At 37.1% G+C, this 22,471-nt stretch overlaps 1 protein-coding gene across 6 annotated transcripts in view; it reads right to left on the bottom strand.

Moving 5' to 3' along the window:
• The window catches only part of PDE4D (phosphodiesterase 4D), a 1,594,380-nt gene that overhangs the window by 946,689 nt on the left and 625,220 nt on the right, over positions 1-22,471 (bottom strand). The window lies entirely within an intron of this gene.

Raw genomic sequence — 22,471 nt, 5'->3', positions numbered from 1 at the left:
AGCCATGTGCAGAAAGCAGAAACTGGACCCCTTCTTGACACCTTACACCAAAATTAACTCCAGATGGATTAAAGACTTAAACATAAGACCTGGCACGATAAAAACCCTAGAAGGAAATCTAGGCAAAACTATCCAGGACATAGGAGTAGGCAAGGACTTCATGAACAAAACACCAAAAGCATTGGCAACAAAAGCCAAAATAGACAAATGGGACCTAATGAAACTCCACAGTTTCTGCACGGCAAAAGAAACAGTCACTAGAGTGGATCGGCAACCAACAGAATGGGAAAAAATTTTTGCAGTTTACCCATCTGACAAAGGGCTGATATCTAGAATTTACAAAGAACTCAAACAGATTTACAGGAAAAAAACAAACAAGCCCATTCAGAAGTGGGCAAAGCATATGAACAGACACTTTATGAAAGAAGACATATATGAGGCCAACAATCATATGAAAAAATGCTCATCATCACTGGTCATCAGAGAGATGCAAATCAAAACCACATTGAGATACCATCTCACGCCAGTTAGAATGGTGATCATTAAAAAATCTGGAGACAACAGATGCTGGAGAGGATGTGGTGAAAAAGGAACACTTTTACACTGTTGGTGGGAGTGTAAATTAGTTCAACCATTGTGGAAGACAGTGTGGCGATTCCTCAAGGCCTTAGAAATAGAAATTCCATTTGACCCAGCAATCCCATTACTGGGTATATATCCAAAAGACTATAAATCATTCTACTATAAGGACACATGTACACGAATGTTCATTGCGGCACTGTTTACAATAGCAAAGACCTGGAATCAACCCAAATGCCCATTGATAATAGACTGGATTGGAAAAATGTGGCACATATACACCATGGAATATTATGCAGCAATCAGAAATGATGAGTTCGTGTCGTTTGTAGGGATATGGATGAATCTGGAGAACGTCATCCTCAGCAAACTGACACAAGAACAGAAATTGAAACACCGCATATTCTCACTCATAGGCGGGTGATGAAAAATGAGAACACATGCACACAGAAAGGGGAGTACTAAACACTGGGGTCTATTGGGGGGAAAAGGGGAGGGCCAGTGGGAGGGGGAGTTGGGGAGGGATAGCCTGGGGAGAAATGCCAAACGTGGGTGAAGGGGAAAAGGAAAGCAAAGCACACTGCCATGTGTGTACCTACGCAACTGTCTTGCATGCTCTGCTCATGTACCCCAAAACCTAAAATCCAATAAAAAATTTAAAAAAAGGGATAATTTTGCCATAACACCCCAGCAACCTTCCCCACACTCACCCCTCAATCCCTGACACACACATATCTGTGTTTGAAGAATTTCCAGGAATGGATGGGTACAGAAATAATTAAGATTAGAAAATCAAAGCTGGAAAGGCTGGTGTAGTAGCTTCCCAGTTAGAGAGAGAGGGCAGGACAGGGAAAGCAGGGGGACTACTGAAAAATAAAGTTCATTCATCTTTATAATGTTTCCTAAGAGGAATGAGTTTGAAGTGTTACTTTTCATCTTTTTCAAATGAGTTGAGAAAACTAATTTAACAAAATTAATGCAATTAATTATTGGTGGTCTGAAAAGGAATGTATCTACCTATGCTTTCACTATCAAAAAGTATTTGTTAGGCTTCATGTAATGACACAATGATCTATCCACAACACTGCAAATTTCATCTCCAGATAAGTATTTTCAAATGTTTGCCTTACCCAGTACTTCAGACTTTCCCCTACTCAAACAAGCTAAAAATTACAAATACCAAAGAAATAACAAAATTGTAAAATTTTAAATTTACCACAGGTGTCCAAATGTTTATGGATTATTTATTTACTTATTATTAGTATTATTGGAGGCAGGATCTTGCTATATTGCCTGAGCTGGTCTTGAACTTCTGGGCTCAAGAAATTCATCCTCCTCAGCCTCCCAAAGTGCTGGGATTACAGATATGAGCAAACATGTCTGGCCATGGATTCATTAATTATACTTTTCAGAAATACATGTAATTTAAAAATCATTTTATCTAATAGCATTAAGTCAGTCAGTTAACAAGATCTATCATTTCTACTTTTTAAAAAATCTCTCTTAAATTCACCTCTTTCTGTCCATTCTTCACTGCCACAGCATCAGTTTCAGACTATCACCATTTATTTCTCACCTTGTTTATTGCAATAAACATGTAAATCACACCTTTAACTTCCCACTCCATGGTTCCCATATCTACTAAAGTAAAAAATTCAAAGCGATCCACATAATTTCCCTGCTTAATACCAATCAGTGCCTCTCTAACATCTCGTAGGGAAAATCTTTAGCAAAGCCTTATTTCTTCTTCCTTTTCCTTGCCAGCCTCATCCTACACAGCCTGATCTCCATATACGTTGAACTACTCTCTTTGGCTACTGTCTTGGAAAATACTAACCATTAGACATTATAGTTTTTAGCTATCTACTTAAACAATTTCTGCTGTTTAATAATCAGATGGCAGTTATATTCTGTTAAACAAACCAGGAGTGCACATTTGAGGACACTGTCATTGTAGTTCACTTTGGTTTTCTATCATTTGAAATTTGTAATTTGTTTGCATTTATTTTTCATAGGCAGAGTTCCATAACAAACAGAAGAGCCAAAATACTCATTAATTAACTACATCAAATATTTAAAGCAAATGCTTAGGCACAAATTGCATCCAGAGCAATAAAAGGGCTGTCAGACTGGTTGAAGGCCAACACTGGTATATGTTATTGCTTTTCTACAAACTCGCGCTATGTCCTCATTATCTACTTTATGGGTTAAAACATTTCTGATTATTTTTCAAGACAGGTCTCACTCTGCTGCCCAGGATGGAGTGCACAGCATGGCATGATCATACCTCACTCTAACCTCCAATCCCTGGCCTCAAGTGATCCTCCTACCCCAGCCTCCTGAGTAGGGGGACCAACCAGAGGTGCATGCCCTCACACCTGACTGATTTTTGTATTTTTTTGTAGAGATGGGGTTTTGCTCTGTTGTCCAGGCTGGTCTGGAGATCCTGAGCTCAAGTAATCCTCTTGACTTGGCCTCCTAAAGTGTGGGTATTACAGGTGTGAGCCACTGTGCTTGGCCTGAAATTTTTCAAGAGTTACAACAGATGTAGTGACAAAAATGCAAAAGAGTATCTTGCTCAATATTGTCAAGTCAATAATTTAATTTGGTCAAATCAGTTTAAAAAATATTTGGGGAAATATTACATTGAACTTTCCTGACAAAGTTACTTCAATGGCCCATGGTGTCATCTCTTAAAGCTAAGGAGATAAAAATGTTTAAGAGAAAGCATTTTTTATATATAACATCACAAAGAACACTATTTCTTCACCATCTCTTTTATAATTAGTAAGATTACATATAATCATTATGTTTGAACTCACTAGAAATGAAATCACATTCTACCAGACAGTGAACAGTAACGCAGTTGAGTAAGGGGCACTCATGTCATGGCTGCCATTGAAAACACACACAAATTGCTTTCCCTAAATAGACTTATTTCTGAAATATTGCCATAGTGAGATTATTGAGTGTTAATGTGACCTGTTATTAATGTTTTTTTATTTTAGTTTTGTGAAATATTTCATGTTTATAAAATATTCCAAATCAACAAAAGTAATGACTTATCTTAACAGCTGCCATGTCTTACTATCCCCAAAATAAAAATAATAAAGTTATAAAGGAGCATTTATGAAATTGTAAGTGCCATTTTGCCAGGATGATGATGAATACTCTTTTTCTTACAAATGTTAAGGTTATTAGATCATTTTGAATTGGCAATTATTTTCTTAGTCAATACATTTATTTATTTTCCTTTTGGCTCTTAATGTCATGCAGAACTACTAGATGCTGATGGTCAGAGCAGCTATGGGCGTTTTATATGTGCTTAAATCAAACTAACAGAAACAGAATGAATTGAGCCAGACTATAATTTATTAATAAATTTTAAATAATATATAAACACTAAAATAATCATAAAACAAAACATGAAATAACATTGAAATTAGTATCTAATGCCTTTATTTTCGTTTTTTATTTGATGTCTCCTTAAATATAAATTTTCTGCAACATCACCATCCTGAAAATCCATGGTGCTCCTTCTTCACTGACTTCCTGTCCTTTACATTTCCTTCCAGAGGTGATACTTGCATCTGCAAACTAAAGTGTCATTTACATAAAATAAATTGCAGTGTTATTTCTTAACTCTTTAATAAAATAAAGCACATGGTAAAGGTGTCTGAATTTGGAGTTGTTCCTATTTACTTTTTTTTTTAGAGTTTTATTGTTTTTTATTGTACTTTAGGTTCTGGGGTACACGTGCAGATCATGCAGGATTGTTGCATAGGTATAAACAGGGCAATGTGGTTTGCTGCCTCCATCCCCCTGTAACCTATTCTATTTCTAGGTGTTTCTCCCCATGTTATCCCTCTCCAACCTCCCCAGCCCCCACTGTCCCTCCCTTGCCCCCCACAACAGACCCCAGTGTGTGATGCTCCCCTCCCTGTGTCCATGTGTTCTTATTATTCAACACCCGCCTATGAGTAAGAACATGTGGTTTTTGATTTTCTGTTCTTGTGTCAGTTCGCTGAGAATTATGGTTTCCAGATTCATCCATGTACCTACAAAGGACACAAACTCATCATTTTTTATGGCTGTATAGTATTCCATGGTATATATATGCCATATTTTCCTCTTCTAGTCTATCATTGATGGGCATTTGGGTTGGTTCCAGGTCTTTGCAATTGTAAACAGTGCCGCTATGAACATATGTGTGCATGTGTCTTTATAATAGAATGATTTATAATCCTTTGGGTATATAACCAGTAATGGGATTGCTGGGTCAAATGGAATTTCTATTTCTAGGTCCTTGAGGAATTGCCTCACTGTCTTCCACAATAGTTGAACTAGTTTATACTCCGACCAACCATGTAAAAAGTGTTCCCATTTCTTCACATCGTCTCCAGCATCTGTTGTCTCCCGATTCTTCAATGATCGCTATTCTATCTGGCATGAGGTGGTATCTCAATGTGGTTTTGATTTGCATTTCTCTAATAATCAGTGATGATGAGTATTTCTTCATCTGTTTGTTGGTTTCATATGTGTCTTCTTTTGAAAGTGTCTGTTCATATCCTTCATCCACTTTTGGATGGATTTGTTTTTTTCGTATAAATCTGTTTTAGTTCTTTGAAGATTCTGGATATTAGCCCTTTGTCAGATGGGTAGATTACAAAAATTTTTTCCCATTCTGTTGGTGGCCAGTTCACTCTAATGATTCTTTCTTTTGCTGTATGAAACTCTGGAGTTTAATTAGGTCCCATTTGTCTATTTTGGCTTTTGTTGCCAATGCTTTTGGTGTTTTAGTCATGAAGTCCTTGCCTATGCCTATGTCCTGAATGGTTTTGCCTAGGTTTTCTTCTAGGGTTTTTATGGTGTTACACCTTATGTTTAAGTCTTTAATCCATCTGGAGTTAATTTTAGTGTAAGGTGTCAGGAAGGGGTCCAGTTTCTTCTTTCTGCACATTGCTAGCCAGTTTCCCCAACACCATTTATTAAACAGAGAATCATTTCCCCATTGCTTGCTTTTGTCAGGTTTGTCAAAAATCAGATGGTTGTAGATGTGTAGTGCTGCCTCCAGGGCCTCTGTTCTGTTCCATTGGCCTATATCTCTGTTCTGGTACCAATACTATGGTGTTTTGATTACTGTAGCCTTCTAGTGGAGTTTGAAATCAGGTAGTGTGATGCCTCCAGCTTTGTTCTTTTTGCTTAGGATTGTCGTGGCTATGTGGGCTCTCTTTTGGTTCCATATGAAGTTTAGTGTGGTTTTTTCCAGTTCTGTGAAGAAGGTCATTGGTAGCTTGATGGGGATAGCATTGAATCTATAAATTACTTTGGGCAGTATGGACATTTTCACGATAGTGATTCTTCCTAATCATGAGCATGGAATGTTTCTCCATCTGTTTGTGTCCTCTTATTTCTTTGAGCAGTGGTTTGTAGTTCTCCTTGAAGAGGTCCTTTATGTCCTTTGTTAGTTGTATTCCTAGCTATTTTATTCTCTTTGTAGCAATTGTGAATGGGAGTTTGCTCATGATTTGGCTTTCTGTTAGTCTGTTATTGGTGTATAGAAATGCTTGTGATTTCTGCACAGTGATTTTGTATTCTGAGACTTTGCAGAAGCTGCTTACCAGTTTAAGGAGATTTTGGGTTGCGATGATGGGGTCTTCTAAATATACAATCATATCGTCCACAAATAGAGACAATTTGACTTCCTCTTTTCCTAATTGAATACCCTTTTTTTTTTCCTACCTAATTCCTGCCTAATGGCTAGAACTTCCAGTACTATATTGAATAGGAGTGGTGAGAGAAAGCATCCTTGTCTAGTGCTGGATTTTAAAGGGAATGCTTATAGTTTTTGCCCATTCCATATGATATTGGCTGTAGGCTTGTCATAAATAGCTTTTATTGTTTTGAGATACGTTTTTTAGAAACCTAGTTTATTGAGAGTTTTCAGCACAAAGAGCTGTTGAATTTTGTCAAAGGCCTTTTCTGCATCTATTGAGATAATAATGTGGTTTATGGCTTTGGTTCTGTTTATGTGGTGGACTACGTTTGTTTACAGACTTGCGTATGTTGAACTGGCCTTGCATACCCGGGATGAAGCCTACTTGATTGTGATGGATAAGCTTTTCGATATGCTGTCACAATCAGTTTGCCAGTATTTTATTGAAGATTTTTGCATCTATGTTCATCATTGGTATTGGCCTGAAGTTTTCTTTTTTTGTTGAGTCTCTGCCAGATTTTGGTATCAGGATGATGTTGGTCTCATAAAAATATTTGGGAAGGATTCCCTCTTTTGGTATTTAGAATATTTTCAGAAGGAATCGTACCAACTCCTCTTTGTATGTCTGATAGTTTTGGCTGTGAACCCATCTGGACCTGGACTTTTTTTGGTTGGTAGGCCATTAATTGCTCCCTCAACTTCAGTCCTTTTGTTATGCTCTACTCAAGGTTTCAACTTCTTCCTGATTTAGGCTTGGGAGGGTGCAAGTTTCCAGGAATTTATCCATTTCTTCCAGGTTTACTGGTTTATGTGCATAGAGTTGTTTGCAGTAATCTCTGATTGTAGTTTATATTTCTGTGGAATCAATGTTAATATGCCCTTTATCTTTTTTTATTGCATCTATTTGATTCTTCTCCCTTTTCTTTTTTTATTAATCTGGCTAGTGGTCTATTTTGTTGATCTTTTCAAAAAACCAGCTCATGGATTTATTGATTTTTTGAAGTTTTTTTCGTGTTTCTATCTCCTTCAGTTCTGCTCTGATCTTAGTTATTTCTTGTCTTCTGCAAGCTTTTGAGTTTTTTTTTTATGTTACTTCTCCAACTCTTTCAATTTTGACTATAGAGTGTTGATTTTAGATCTTTCCTCACTTCTCATATGGGCATTTATTGCTATAAATTTCCCTCTATATACTGCTTTAAATATGTCCAGAGATTCTGGTATGTTGTGTCTTCATTGTCGTTGGTTTCAAAGAACTTCTTTATTTCTACCTTCATTTCATTGTTTGTCCAGTCAACATTCATGAGCCAGTTGTTCAGTTTCCATGAAGCTGTGCGGTTCTGAGTTAGTTTCTTAATTCTGAGTTCCAATTTGATTGCCCTGTTGTCTGAGAGACTGTTTGTTATAATTTCTGTTCTTTTGCATTTGCTGAGGAGTGATTTACTTCCAATTATGTGGTCAATTTTAGAGTAGGTGCAATGTGGTGCTGAGAAGAATGTATATTCTGTGGATTTGGGGTGGAGATATCTGTAGATGTCTATTAGGTCCACTTGGTCTATATCTGAGTTCAAGTCCTGGATGTCCATGTTAATTTTCTGTCTCGTTGATCTGTCTAATATTGACAGTGGAGTGTTACAGTCTCCCACTATTATTGTGTGGAAGTCTAAGTCTCTTTGTAAGTCATTTTGTAACTAAGCCTCTTTGTAACTTGCTTTATGTACCTGGGTGCTCCTGTATTGGTGCATATATATTTAGGATCATTAGCTCTTCTTGATGCATTGATCCTTTTTGCCATTATGTAATGCCCTTCTTTGTCTCTTTTGATCTTTGTTGGTTTAAAATCTATTTTATCAGAGACTAGGATTGCAACTCCTGCTTTTTTGCTCTCCATTTGCTTGATAAATCTTCCTCCATCCGTTTATTTTGATCCTATGTGTGTCCTTGAACATGAGATGGGTTTCCTGAATACAGCACACCAATGGGTCTTGACTTTTTAACCAATTTGCCAGTCTGTGTCTTTTGATTGGGGCATTTAGTCCATGTACATTTAAGGTTAATATTGTTATGTGTGAATGTGATCCTGCCATTTTGATGCTAGGTAAATATTTTGCCCATTAGTTGACGCATTTTTTTTTTCATTGTGTCGATGATCTTACCATTTGGTACATTTTTGGAGTGGCTGGTACTGGTTGTTCCTTTCCTTGTTCAGTGCTCCTTTCAGGTGCTCTTTTAAGACAGGACTGGTGGTGATAAAATCTCTCAGCAATTCCTTGTCCATAAAGGATTTTCTTTCTCCTTCGCTTATGAAGCTTAGTTTGGCTAGATATGAAATTCTAGGTTGAATGTTCCTTTCTGTAAGGATGTTGAATTTGGCCCCCACTCTCTTCTGGCTTGTAGGGTTTCTGCCAAGAGATCTGCTGTGAGTCTGATGGATTTCCCTTTGTGGGTTACCCGACCTTTCTCTCTGGCTGCCTTTAGAATTTTTTCCTTTAACCCTGGTGAATCTGAAGATTATGTGCCTTGGTTTTGCTCTTCTTGAGGAATATCTTTGTGGTGTTCTCTGTATTTTCTGGACTTGAATGTTGGCCTGATTTGCTAGGTTGGGTAAGTTCTTCAGATAATACCCTTAAGGATGTTTTCCAGCTTGGATTCATTCTCTCCATCACATGCAGGTACATCTGTCAAATGTAAATTATGTCTTTTCACATAATCCCATATTTCATGGAGGCTTTGTTCATTTCTTTTCACTCTTTTTTCTCTATTCTTGCCTTCTCATTTTAATTCATTGAGTTGATCTTCAATCTCTGATATCCTTTCTTCTGCTTGGTTGATTCAGCTACTGAAACTTGTATATGCTTCGTGAATCTCTTGTGCTGTGTTTTTCTGCTCCATCAAGTCATTTACATTCTTCTCTAGGCTGTTTATACTAGTTAGCATCTTATCTAACCTTTTTTCTAGGTTCTTAAATTCTTAGCTTTGGGTTAGCACATGTTCTTTTAGCTCTGAGAAGTTTGTTATTACCTACCTTTTGAAACCTGCTTCTATCAATTCATCAGATTCATTCTTCATCCATCTTTGATCCTTAGCTAGTGAGGAGTTGTGATCCTTTGGAGGAGGAGAGGTGTTCTGGTTTTTGGTGTTTTCATCTTTTTTGCACTGGTTTATTCCCATCTTAGTGGTTTTATCTACCTGTGGTCTTTGTAGTTGGTGATTCGGATGGGTTCTCTGAGTGGACATCCTCTTTGTTGATGATGAAGTTATTTCTTTCTTAGTTTCCCTTCTTACAGTCAGGCCCCTCTGCTGCAGGACTACTGGAGGTCCACTCCAGACCCTGCTTACCTGGGGATCACCCACGAGGGTGGCAGAATGACAAGGATTGCTGCCAGTTTCTTCTTCTGTTATCTTTGTCCCAGAAGGGTACCTGCCAGATGTCAGCCTCAGCTCTCCTTTATGGAATGTCTCTTTGGGCATACAGGGGTCAGGGAGCTGCTTGAGGAGACAGTCTGTTCCTTATAAGAGCTCAAATGCTGTATTGTGAGCTCTGTTGTTCTATGCAGAGCTGCTGGGCAGGTACTTTTACATCTGCTGCAGCAGAATTCATAACTGCCTCTTTTCCCAGGAGCTCTGTCTGAGGAAGGTCAGCTTTATTTATAAGTTCCTGTCATGCTGCTGCCTTTTTTCATAGATGTCCTGCCCCGCACAGAGTAGTCTAGTCACAGTCTGCCAGCAGAGGCATTGCTGAGCTGCCATAGGCTCTGCCCAGCTGTTGTTTGAACTGCCTCAGTAGTGGTGAACTGCCTCGGTAATGGTGGTCACCCTTCTCCCCACCGAGCTGGACTGTCCTGGGTCCAGCTACACTGGCTGCAAAACTCTCAATCCAAAGTATTTCAGATTGCTTGTTTTGTGGGGGTTGTACCCGCTGAGCCAGATCCCCTGGCTCCCTGTATCTGCCCTCTCCCTTTCAGTTGAATGGGTGGCTCTGTCTCCCAGGAGTTCCAGGCACCAGTTCAAACAACCACCCAGATTTGTGTGAGTTTCTGTATGCCAACCTGGCACTGGCTGAAACTGCCGTGCTAAAAACTCATGGTGCTATTCGGCCTGGGAATCTCCTGGTCTGTGGGCAGTGAAAATTTGTTTGGAAGTGCAGTGGGCAGTCACCCTCTGCGTTGTTCTTGCTGGGAACTGCACTCCAGAGCTGCTCCTATTTGGCCATCTTGGATCCTCCCGTCCTATTTACTTTTAATGGTAGATTCCTAACTTTATAAAATTGGTCACAATAGTAACTCTGGAGTTCATTTATTTAATAATTATTTTGTTCAAGCAATGTACTAATACTGCATTTGAATGTGAGCAAAATTGACAGTCATTATTTTCATAGGAGTTTATAGTTTGGTGAAAGAAATTGTCATTAATTAATAATTATACAATTAAATATGTAATTGAACATCTCATAAATGCAAAGGAGAACTATATGGTATTATGTCAGGTTTGGGAGATCTGCAGAGACTTCACCAAAAGTGATGCTTAATCAAGATCTGAAGTATGAGTAGGTGTTATCAAAACTAATGGTTGTGAAGGAAAAGGCATCTCAGGCAGAGGAAACAAGACACAAAGAAACACATAATTAGCCACAAAATTCAGCCTATCCCATTGAAGCCATGAACAACTTTCTGTTTCCCACAAACTATCGGGTCTGTTGATTTATTCAGATATTTCAGCTATTTATGGCAGTTTCTGAGTTGTTAACGTAAGTTATGGGTTTCTTAGACCCATATTGTACATGAGGGTCATCGTTATACTCTTTTTTACTTCTCAAACACCTGATAAGAACAGTATATTTATCCATTGGATGATCTTCCTTCAGTGGGTGTAGCAGCAACTGCCATGACTAGTAGCCACATGATTTCTCGAGAGTAGAGACCCCTGCCTACTGATCATTAGGTAAGAATCTGGTCCCCAATACAACTGAAAACCCCAGTGGTTGGGATGATTGCATGGCAGTAAAACAAAAATGTGTGTATAGAAGAGTCCACATTTTTACTTTATATTATAATGATGTTTTCGAGTGAGCTGGATGCATACCTGCATGCTAGGTAAATAGCAGCAACAACAGGAAAACAAATGTGTTATTGTTATCATGAATTTGGAACAATCTCAATAGACTAAAAGTGTGTTACTTGAATTGCTTTCAGAGAGAAGGGCTACGAGTAAATTACTCTAAAACATCAACCTCATTTTTGGTAAGTAACTTCTAACATTTAACTGGCCTATATTTAAATGTGCCAATCCATGTATTTAATGGGGCTACATTTTGCAAGTAAATTATCTTGGCACATTTAACTGGAAGTGGATCTGTTATGAATATTGAGAGAATGGGGTGGTCACGTCAGAAAACCAGAAAGCTGGATACTAACACTGAATTCTCCTTTCCTCTTTCTTTCTTTTTTTTTTTTCAAAAGCCTTGCTCTGTTACCCATTATGGAGTTCAGTAGTGCAGTCTTGGCTCACTGCAACCTCCACCTCCTAGGTTCAAGAAATTCTTGTGCCTCAGCCTCCTGAGTAGCTTGTATTACAGGCATATGCCATCATGCCTGGCTAGTTTTTGTATTTTTTGGTAGAGAGAATTTCACTATGTTGGCCAGGCTGGTCTCGAATTCCTGGCCTTAAGTGATCTGCCCATCTTGGCCTCCCCAAGTGTTGGGATTACAGGTGTGAACCACCATAGCCAGCTTCTCTTATTCCTTTGGTTCCATTCTCCTATCACAAATAAGGTAGACCCAATTTGGGCTGGTGTCCCAGAATTCTGAGCCATGCTTGAGAATTAGGTTGGGCTTGCTTGAGGGTTACAGTTACAGGAACAGATACAGTCAAAAGCAATATTTGAGCAAGAAACTGAAATAAGACCTTAGTTTTTAATCCTAAGGACAAAAGAATACATATAGCATCAAAATCAAATTCAGGTATTCAGATGAGAACAAGAGGCTGAATGTGAGATACAGAAGAGTGAATCTAGAAGAATTCCCCAAGTTGAAGAATGCAGCTTCTTTTAATGGTACACACGTAAGTGTTCAGTTCTTAAAAAGGCTGACTGTGGCTCCAGTGCTGATAGATTTTCAATGAATGGACCTTAGACAACAGGCCATCAATGTGCAGTTTTATAAGAATCAGTCATAGTTCTAAGAAACATTAATACTTATTTCATACTCTATAAAGTGTAGAAAAATTGTTGAAACTGTACACACCATATCACATAGCATCCTTTTTATAAGACACCGCAGAGAATACTTCCTTTAATTCTTGCAGTTAATAGCAATATATTTTACCAAGCAACTCGTTTTTTAACTTACTGATATATTAATCTTAAACCGATAGTGTTCCCTTCCTTGAATTAGTTGATAGGAAGCTCAGAACCAATCTGTGACTTGTATCTAGCAATTACTCAGGAGCTAATGACATGCATTTTTGCTTTCATAGTTCATATTATTTTCATGCCATTTGCTCTTCTTTTTGATAACCTGATGTTTATCTTTTGCTAAATTGTTCTATGAAACACAATCCTTTGCTTTTTGGGGGATGGTAAGAGAAAAGTGAAGTATGAATGAAACATATTAAACTAAATGAGTTGAAAATATTGTTTAACAAAAGGAAAAAATAGATGATTTTTGCTTATTATAAAAACAACACATGCTCATTTTAAAGGAAATACTAGAAAAGAACATAAAACAAAATCAATGACCTCTCAAAATATCCTCTCTTCACACATCTATAACAGTTTGGTGGTTTTCCCTGCCTAGACAGAATATATATGTATTCTCTGTCTCTTTCCCTACACACACACACACACACACACACACACACACACACACACACACATATATATCTGTCTCTCTCTGTTTCCATATATATGTATATAGATATAGATATATACACACATAAATATATACATATATACTCATACCACACATAAACCTACACATATAACTACAGGCACACATATACATAGATATAATCTCATGTGTGTAAATGTAAGCATGCATTAAAAACACAGGTAAATGATACCATATTCTGTCACCTATTCTCTAAATTGCTTTTTCCACATAACAACTTGTAGAGTTTAAAATTACACTTTAATACATAGAGATCTCAATATAGATAGATCATTATTTATTTTATATTTCTGTACTGAAAGATATTTGAGTGGCTTCCAAATGCATACTATTATATGTAATATTGCAATATAGTACTTCTTTGCTCACTTAATTATATTCTTAGGCTAAATTTCTAAACAGAATTAATGAAACAAAAGTATGCACATTAAAATATTGATATATATTATTTGATTGCCCACCAATGTTTTCCTGATTTATATTCGTCACTGAAAATGTACGTAAGTGGCTATTTTTGTACACCTCAAATTCTTTTAAATTATTCATCTTTTTCCAAAATGGTAGGTGAAAAATTAAATAACATTGCTGTTTCAGTTTTTACCTCTTTCTTCATTAGATACAAAAAATTCAGATGTATATTTGTCACAAATTTTTCTTCCTTTTTGAATTTTCTGTTCATGGCCTTTATTTTTCTCTTAAGTTTTTAATCTTTTTATTATTTAGTGTTATTTATTGTAGTATGAATAAGAGTCTTTTTTTTTTCAATTAACCATTAAACACCTTATATTAAATCATTTATCCTTTTCTGACTGATTTGGAGTGGTACCCTTACTAAATCCTAAATTTTCAATATGTGCATGGGTCTTATTCTTGACGATTTATCCAGTCAGTTGAATAATTGGTTTATTTCTGAATTATTATCATGCTGTTTGAATTAACAGTGTATAAAATATGTTCTGCTATCTTATAAGGATAGTCTTTTTATTTTTTCAAAATGTTCTTTACTATTCTTATATTTAAATAAAATTTTAAGTCATGCAATCCCCTAAAATCCCACTGGGGATTTGTCATTTTTAAATAGGCTTCTGACCTTATCTGTCTGAAGTGTTTCATTTTTCTAAAATCCTATTTCAAACTGCTTACTTTCAGCCATTTCAGTGATCATCTTACTCCACTGGTATACTATGTTCTCATAATTTTTTCCTTAGTGAATCAGCCCATAACTTAGCTTTAGAACAAACACATTGCCTTAAATTTTGTGAATAAAAGACTCATTGAGAATTGGATAAATATTCTCTCAAAAATGTGTGCCTACCTCCAAATGTAATGAATCTTCTAGAGCCAAATAACCCAAAGTTAAGAATTTAATCTGTAAAGGCATTTCTCTAAATTTACAAAGGGGGCTTTATCCCATCACAGTTATTTCCATTCTTAGGTTGTTTTGTTTTTTTTTTTTTCACAAGTTGGATCAAAACTGTTATTTCTCTTCACAACATTGTAATTTCACCCTGTCTTCATAATCTTAACTCAATTTATAAGCTGCTGCTTCTCATGCCAACAGATATTCAGAGCATCTCTTGTTTCATTGCAGTAAAATAAAAAAAGATAACCAGATCAGGAGTTTTATGGCTCAAGTCTGAGTTCTATCTTTGAACACGAATATATGTCTATTGTTCTGAGATTCAATATTTCCTTTCATCACCTATAAAATGGGTAAAATAATCACTAACTCGGTGTGCTTCATAGAGATTAATAAGAAAATCTAATATATCCTGTCTGAGAGAGCACACACTAAAAAGACAAGGTTTTATTATTATTTCCACATTTAAAATTTCATCATTTAGTTATTTATTTATTTTTGTCAAGAGATGGCTAAGCCTATAAGAATGGCTGCTTTTCCCCACCCCGTGAATGGCTTTATTTGGGAATAATTGACATAAAATAAGCTATACATATTGAACATTTATAGTTTTATAAGTTTTTATTATACTTTAAGTTCTGGGGTACATGTGCAGACGTTGCAGGATTGTTACATAGGTATACACATGCCATGGTAGTTTGCTGCCTCCATCTCCCCATCACCTACATTAGGTATTTCTCCTAATGCTATCCCTCCCCAATCCCCCCACCCCCTAACAGACCCCAGTGTGTGATGTTCCCTTCCCTGTGTCCATGTGTTCTCATTGTTCAACACCCACTTATGAGTGAGAACATGCAGCGTTTGGTTTCCTGTTCTTGTGTCAGTTTGCTGAAAATGATAGTCTCCAGATTCATCCATGTCCCTACAAAGGATACAAACTCATCATTTTTTAAAGCTCATCATTTATTAAGGATCTATATAAAACCATTCACTGTGCAAGGTCCTAATGCACCTAATGTGGGAGACATAAAACAAATAATTATTGGTAACTGCTAGAGTATTAATAATATACAGAATGCTATGGGAAAGTCCAAAAAAAAATATATTTCTTCTTTGTGTGGGAATATCCACAAGAGGGTAACATGAACTGAATTTGAAAAGATATTCATGAGTTTTCTGAACAGATAAGGAAGGGACATTGTAGGGCATAGGGATAGCAACCTAGAGGGAAGAAACAGCCTCAGAAAGAAAGAGAGGTGTGAAAAGGCATAGAGAACTCAGACCATGGCAAAAATTTAAGCATGATTATTTCATGGGGTTTACAAAAAGGGATAAAAGTTAGACTTCCTGCAAGAAAGACAGACTTGGATAACATTCTAAAGAGTCAAACTAATGAATTAGACTTCATCCTCCAGGCAAAGAGAAATTAAGATTAAGAAGAAGATGATGATAAAATTGGTGGCCTGGAGTGTAAAACCAATCAGAGTGAGGAGAGATTAGAACTAGAGATCACTTAGAGGCTACTGCGATGGTTTAGTGAATGGAAGCTAAGTGCTTGAACTTGGGAAGTGGCAAGGGAAAAACATGACAGGTATTTCTGAGGAAGGTTCAAAGATCTTAGTGGTCTTTGAGATCCAAAGTTAGGGGAGAGAAGAGTCTAAGAATGCCACTGGCCAGAGACAACTGGACGGATGTGATGCCCCAGGTTGAGACAGATCAATTATTCTAAATGCTCATTTAGATGACAAAGCAAATTTTATAGAGTCCTCAATCTCCAAAGTGGTATGGTGAGGTTTGTGGGAATGATGGTATGTGTGAATATAGGATCAAGACAATTTAGCTGATAAGTTTTAAACAATAAAGTGCCTCATTCTCTGGGAAAAATCAGTTTTCTTATTTTTAAATGTAGAAAAATGTTCCTTGAGGTAAAAATAGCCACAACATCTTTTGAAATATAATACAGTGCTATTCGGTATAATCCCTTAGCAACATTGCTGTTATGAGCCAGGACTAGCAGTATTCAAGTTACAGACTCACATATTGCATATTTTTAAACCTGTATATGGATATGGATAATAAGCTGTGAGAGGGACATAAGTTCACCCATGATAGACTTCAGACATTTAAATGATGAGCAAAAATCATAAACAGAATTAAGTCTTTTTAGATTATTATCCTATTTGGTCTTTAAGAACTCTTTCCAAGGCATCCCACCAAACCCATATTAAAGTTAAGAGATAGAAATTAGTGAGCAACCCATCAGTGTGTGTGTGTGTCTGTGTGTGTGTGTGTGTCTGTGTGTGTGTGTGTGTGTGTGTGTATAAATGTATCCAAATTGGAAAGTGAAAGAATGTTTCTTTTCTGAAGTCATCTTTCTTATGTCAATATTTGAATATTCCACTTACTCACAAATGTTTTTTTTTTTTTTTTTTTTTTTTTTGAGAAGGAGTTTCGCTCTTGTTACCCAGGCTGGAGTGCAATGGCGCGATCTCAGCTCACCGCAACTTCCGCCTCCTGGGTTCAGGCAATTCTCCTGCCTCAGCCTCCCGAGTAGCTGGGATTACAGGCACGTGCCACCATGCCCAGCTAATTTTCTGTATTTTTAGTAGAGACGGGGTTTCACTATGTTGACCAGGATGGCCTCGATCTCTTGACCTCGTGATCCACCCGCCTCGGCCTCCCAAAGTGCTGGGATTACAGGCTTGAGCCACCGCGCCCGGCCCTCACAAATGTTTTTTAAAAGTAATTTCCAAACTTTCAGTTCAAGGCTATAGCCTGGAACTTAGGGATAGTGATGATTAAAAAATGGCCACAATGTGAAAAATATAAAGTAATTGTCAGCAGATATAGTTTGTAGTTACAGTCTGGGCAGTAAACTAGTTTTGTTAAGTAATTTAACCTCTCAGGACATGTATTTCTTCAAATGTAAAGATCGACAGTGGTGGGTTAGGTAAATGTAAGCCTCAGTCCCTTCTCTTATTGACATATTATAATCTTAGAAAAATGTGTCTTGTTGACTTTGTTAGTTACCTGTTTCCCTGCTACTGCTCCGCATGTGAGCAACTGAACCAATATGGTCCAATTAGAATAAGGTAAGGACTTACGAACATTCCATGCTTAAGGACATGTGCCTATCCTTTCCCTCCTACTTCCTCCTGCTCCCCATCATGAGACACAGAAGGTACATCATTTTAGAAGTGAAATGTAAGAAGGTGGTGGATTCATTATGTTTTTCCAATTAATCAAAAGCTTAGAACACATTAGCTGATAATGTATTAAATTACCTTACCAAGACAATATTCTAGTGGAGGCAAATGAAGAAAGATTCAAACTAGTTTTGAAAAAAAAGTCTAACACTGCATTACTGTGTTGGCAATATGTAAGAAATGTAAAATAAATATACATTTGCTTTACATTTTTGCTACTTAAATATCCTTAGTGTCCTTACATATTAAAATTTAAAGATGTCAACCTTATGTCAGTTTTCCAATATGTTTTTTTAAAAGATACTGTTTCCTAAAATTCAAATTCACTGATGTAGACAATTGAATGATCAACTTTTCAACTAGTTATTTTGGTAATGTGAAATTTAAATTTTGCATCATGAAGTTGGATTACCATTACATCTTTTAATGAAGAAAAGTTATACTAAAAACCTGAAAAATCAATAAAACAATAAAGAAATAGCATTTATAACCTAGCATAGAAAAATAAAAACCTAATTTCTTTTACTATTTAAATATTACAACATGTTTTCTTTATTTAATATATGATGTTAACATATTTAAAAAACTAACATCACCAGGTGTGGTGGCTTACATCAGTATCATACCACTTTGGGAGGCCGAGGCCGGCAGATCACTTGAGACTAGGAGTTTGAGACCAGCCTGGCTAACGTGGTAAAACCCCATCTCCACTAAAAATACAAAAAATTAGCAGGGCATAGTGGCTCATGCCTGTAGTCCCAGCTACTTGAGAGGCCAAGGCAGGAGAATCACTTGAGGGCTTGAACCTGGGAGGCAGAGTCTGAAGTGAGTCAAGATTGCACCACTGCACACTCCGCCTGGGTGACAAGAGTGAGACTTTGTCTCAAAATAAATAAATAATAAAATTTAAAAAGTGAATGTCAAGTAAAGTAAATATAATACACACAGGATTTATATTTTGTGTGATTATAGTTTTTAGCTTTTTTCCTTCTAAAATACCTAAATTGGGCCAGGCATGATGGTTCATGCCTCTAATCCCAGCACTTTGGGAGGCTGAGGCAGGAGGATTCCTTGAGCACAGGTGTTCAAGACTACAATGAGCTATGATTGTACCACTGCACTCCAATCTGGGTGACAGAGCAAGACCCTGTCTCTAAAATAATAAAAATAAAAATAAATAGATACAAATAAATGAATAAAATAAAGTACCTAAAGCAAATGTCCTTTTCTGGATATTTATACCTCTATAATCTAGAATGTTTTATAATATCAAGGAATCACCCATGCTGCTTGTATTTTCAACCTTAATGAATTTATATTATTGAAAATACACTGCTCCTGCATATTTCAAAAAACACATTACTGATAAAAAAATTTTGTTGTGTAGAGGAAAGTCAAAGAAACAATAAAATTATGTATTAGTTCAGTTAAATGGATGTTACATTTTGAAAACTATTGGTTGAAATGATTAGTCTGATAAATACATTTTTAAGGGTGTTTCAAACTTTTTCATATTTCATTTATTTCTCTTGGTAATATAGAGATTCATTTCTCTGGTAATTTTATTCTTTAAAATTTCTTCCATGTTTAGATTAAGACATGAATCTACCTTGTTTGACAGATACACTTTCTATACAAAATTTGTTTAACATACCGAAATTTTCCATGGACTCATAAGGATTGAATTTTCCATGGACTCATAAGGATTGACCACAAAATATCTGAGGGTTGCCTCCTTACTGCTTATATAAATTTCTTCATTAAACCAAGATTCCCCTTTCCCATTGCTTCACAAACTGTAACAAATTCTCAAAATTTCAACAAAGATAACATTTGAAAATGCTACTGTACATGCTAGAAACAGCTTTTTAAGAGACATATTTTTCTTGATGATCCATAGGGAATCATTCATCCATCCACCCATGAGGCTTTTTCAGACATTAACTTGACAGACTATTTAAACCCCCCATTTGAATGATGGTATAATGGTGGTGCAAATGCACGTGTGCACGCATGCGCATACACACACACACAAACACACATACACACTTTTCTTGTTTTCTTTTAGTAAATTATTAAAAAAGACCTTAAATGTGCTCACTGGCTTTAATTTATCTGAACACTGTTTCATAAGTATTATATGCATTTTACAAAGTCAACAAATACACTGGTTTTCCTCTATTGTGATCATTAACACCAGTTTATGCTGCCCAGGGTTTCTAAAGTTAAAATCTCTCAAAACTTCCAGAAGCTTGTGGCATCTGACATTTTGTTAAAAATGGATTTAAACCATTATATCATTTTTAGTTTATTTGGGCTTATGTCCTGTAGTATCAATTGATATACGCTTCATGTTTGGTTTCATGTATTTCTTGATGCTGTCAACAGGCCCCGGTTCTGCACACGTTTATTTTAGGCAGGCTCACCAACTTTGATGAGGCAGGAGACCTGGGTTTCAGTCTTAGCTCTGGCACTCACAGTCTATGTGATAAATTGCTCACATCTTCAGGGGCTCAGCGTTTTTCTCTTTCAAATGGAGATAATACCATCTCATCTCAGCATTTTTGTAGTATTTGAATTAGTTAATAAATGTAAATTTTCTTTGATAATTTAAAAGCATTGTTGCTGTTCTCTTTAAAAGCAAAAAGTATCGTTGCTGTTCTCTTTAAAGAATGAAACTAATATCCACGTTCTCCTTAAAGACATATTTATTTGCAAAAGCAACTCTATTAAGGAAAAGCATGACAGGCAATGTGTGAGCATGTGGGAAATATGCAAGTGTTGTAAAGAATTTTAAGTCTAAGATCCTTAAATAGAATGACAATGATATATCAGATGAGCCACGGTGGCACCTACGTGTAAATATTATACATCTTAGTTTGCCTGTGAACCATTCAACTAAGAAATTTCAAATAGAACAATTAATCAATGTAGAGAGCATAGCAAAAAATAAATTCAAATCAATGATGCAATACCTCTATTCCAATTAGCTTATTTTTCTTCCTTCCACTCTCTCAGACATATTCTATTTTATTAAAAAATGAAATCAATTAAGAAAAAAATCCATCAGCCCACAGATGAAGCTAGAACTCTTATTCTTATTTAATGTTTATTAAGGGCTCATCATCACACAGTATTTTTCTATTAATAGATCAAATACACAAAGCATCATGCTTGCCTTCATTTTATCATCAGGGTCCTACATAGTATAGTGCTCAACCAAAGGGGTGAGGGAAGGACATCCACCTCTTCAAAAAAAGGGTCTTAGCAGTCTTGGCTGAAAAATGAAACTTTTATATTAATTTATGAAAGTCTGCAGTCTGCACCAATTGTCAGAGTTTAAATTGATCTGAATTGAGATTAACTACAATACTCATTCTTCTCATCCAACAGGTACAAAAACATCCCCAACAAGGTACCTACGGGTGTGAGGCAGGCAACGGGCTAAGAGCATATGTGCAAGCTGAACTGATGTGTACATATTAGGGTTGCGGTAGTTTGGGTGAATTCCCTTGTACATAGTGTATGCAACAGTGACATACAAAAAAAAACTCAGATAAACACACATTTGAACACCATTATGATGTTCTGATCAAGTCAAGCTACTGTCAATCAGGGGAGAAACAATCCCAGCTGCAGATTTTCCTGTTTCCACACCCAGACTTGTTTTGATTTACAATTGATAGCTACCCATTGTCCAGACTTGTGGCTTGGAGGTGCAGTGTATCCATGCCTGTTCACGTCCAAGGTTAGATGACGACCCCTCTACTTTACCATTAGGTGTGCTAAGGTTCAGCAGCTCCTGAACTCTTTTTCCTGTGCCTGTGCTGGGGAAGGGACTCAAGGCGTGGAGGGTCTGGGACAGGGAAGAAAGGAGCTGTCTCTGGGTTATCAGGAAAGGGACCAAACGTGGGCCCCACATCCACCTCCATGCCTGAGTTAAGAATCTGGAGCTGACTCCTCAGAACAGCTGTGGTTGGTCCTTTACACTACTCATTTCCTTGGAAACGCAGCGGTCAACTTCTATTAAAACTCCCGGTTGATATGCGGCTTCCCTGCCCTTTCATAGCACTTACGTTAAAGAAAAATCACTATAATCAAATCTCTATGTCTTGCCTGCTGCTAAAACAAGGAGCTTTCTTCCTGGGAAAAGCAGGCACAACTGATACACACACGCTCTCCCTACACACACGCTCGCACACACCGATACGGTGTAACTTCCACCACGTCCTCGCTCCTTCCTTTCTTCCTTCACCCTCTTCTCTCTCTCAAGGATTGCTGAACATTTTGCTCCAAACTCTCCAAGTCACCCACGTGTTTGTTCTCCCCTTTTGCTGTTCAATTTACTTCTCCACTTGATGAAGAGAGATACGAGTTGTTCCCAGGCTTTTAGCTGCAATCCCCAGACCAGGCTTTCCCACTCCCTCCTGCCCAGTCAGAGCAACCCCGCCGACCTCTCCCCCCTACCCATCCCCCCCCGCCCCCCGCTCCGACCCCTCCTCCCAATGGGGTGAATGGACAGACTGGGTGCTTTCCCGGGTCAAATTCCCTCAAAACCTTCACCTTTTTTTATTCTCTACCCAGAGCAAACTGATTTCGCTTGTTTAGTCTTGGGAAGCATGAGTATCACACACACACACACACACACACACACACACGGCCCCCATTAACATTTATTCAGTACTTCCGGGGAGTCTCTTACACACACCTGAATTGAAAACTCTCA

Source organism: Callithrix jacchus, chromosome 2, assembly GCF_049354715.1.
Source record: "Callithrix jacchus isolate 240 chromosome 2, calJac240_pri, whole genome shotgun sequence".
NCBI classification, from domain to species: Eukaryota; Metazoa; Chordata; class Mammalia; order Primates; family Cebidae; genus Callithrix; species Callithrix jacchus.
This window is presented reverse-complemented; position numbering and strand designations above follow the sequence as displayed.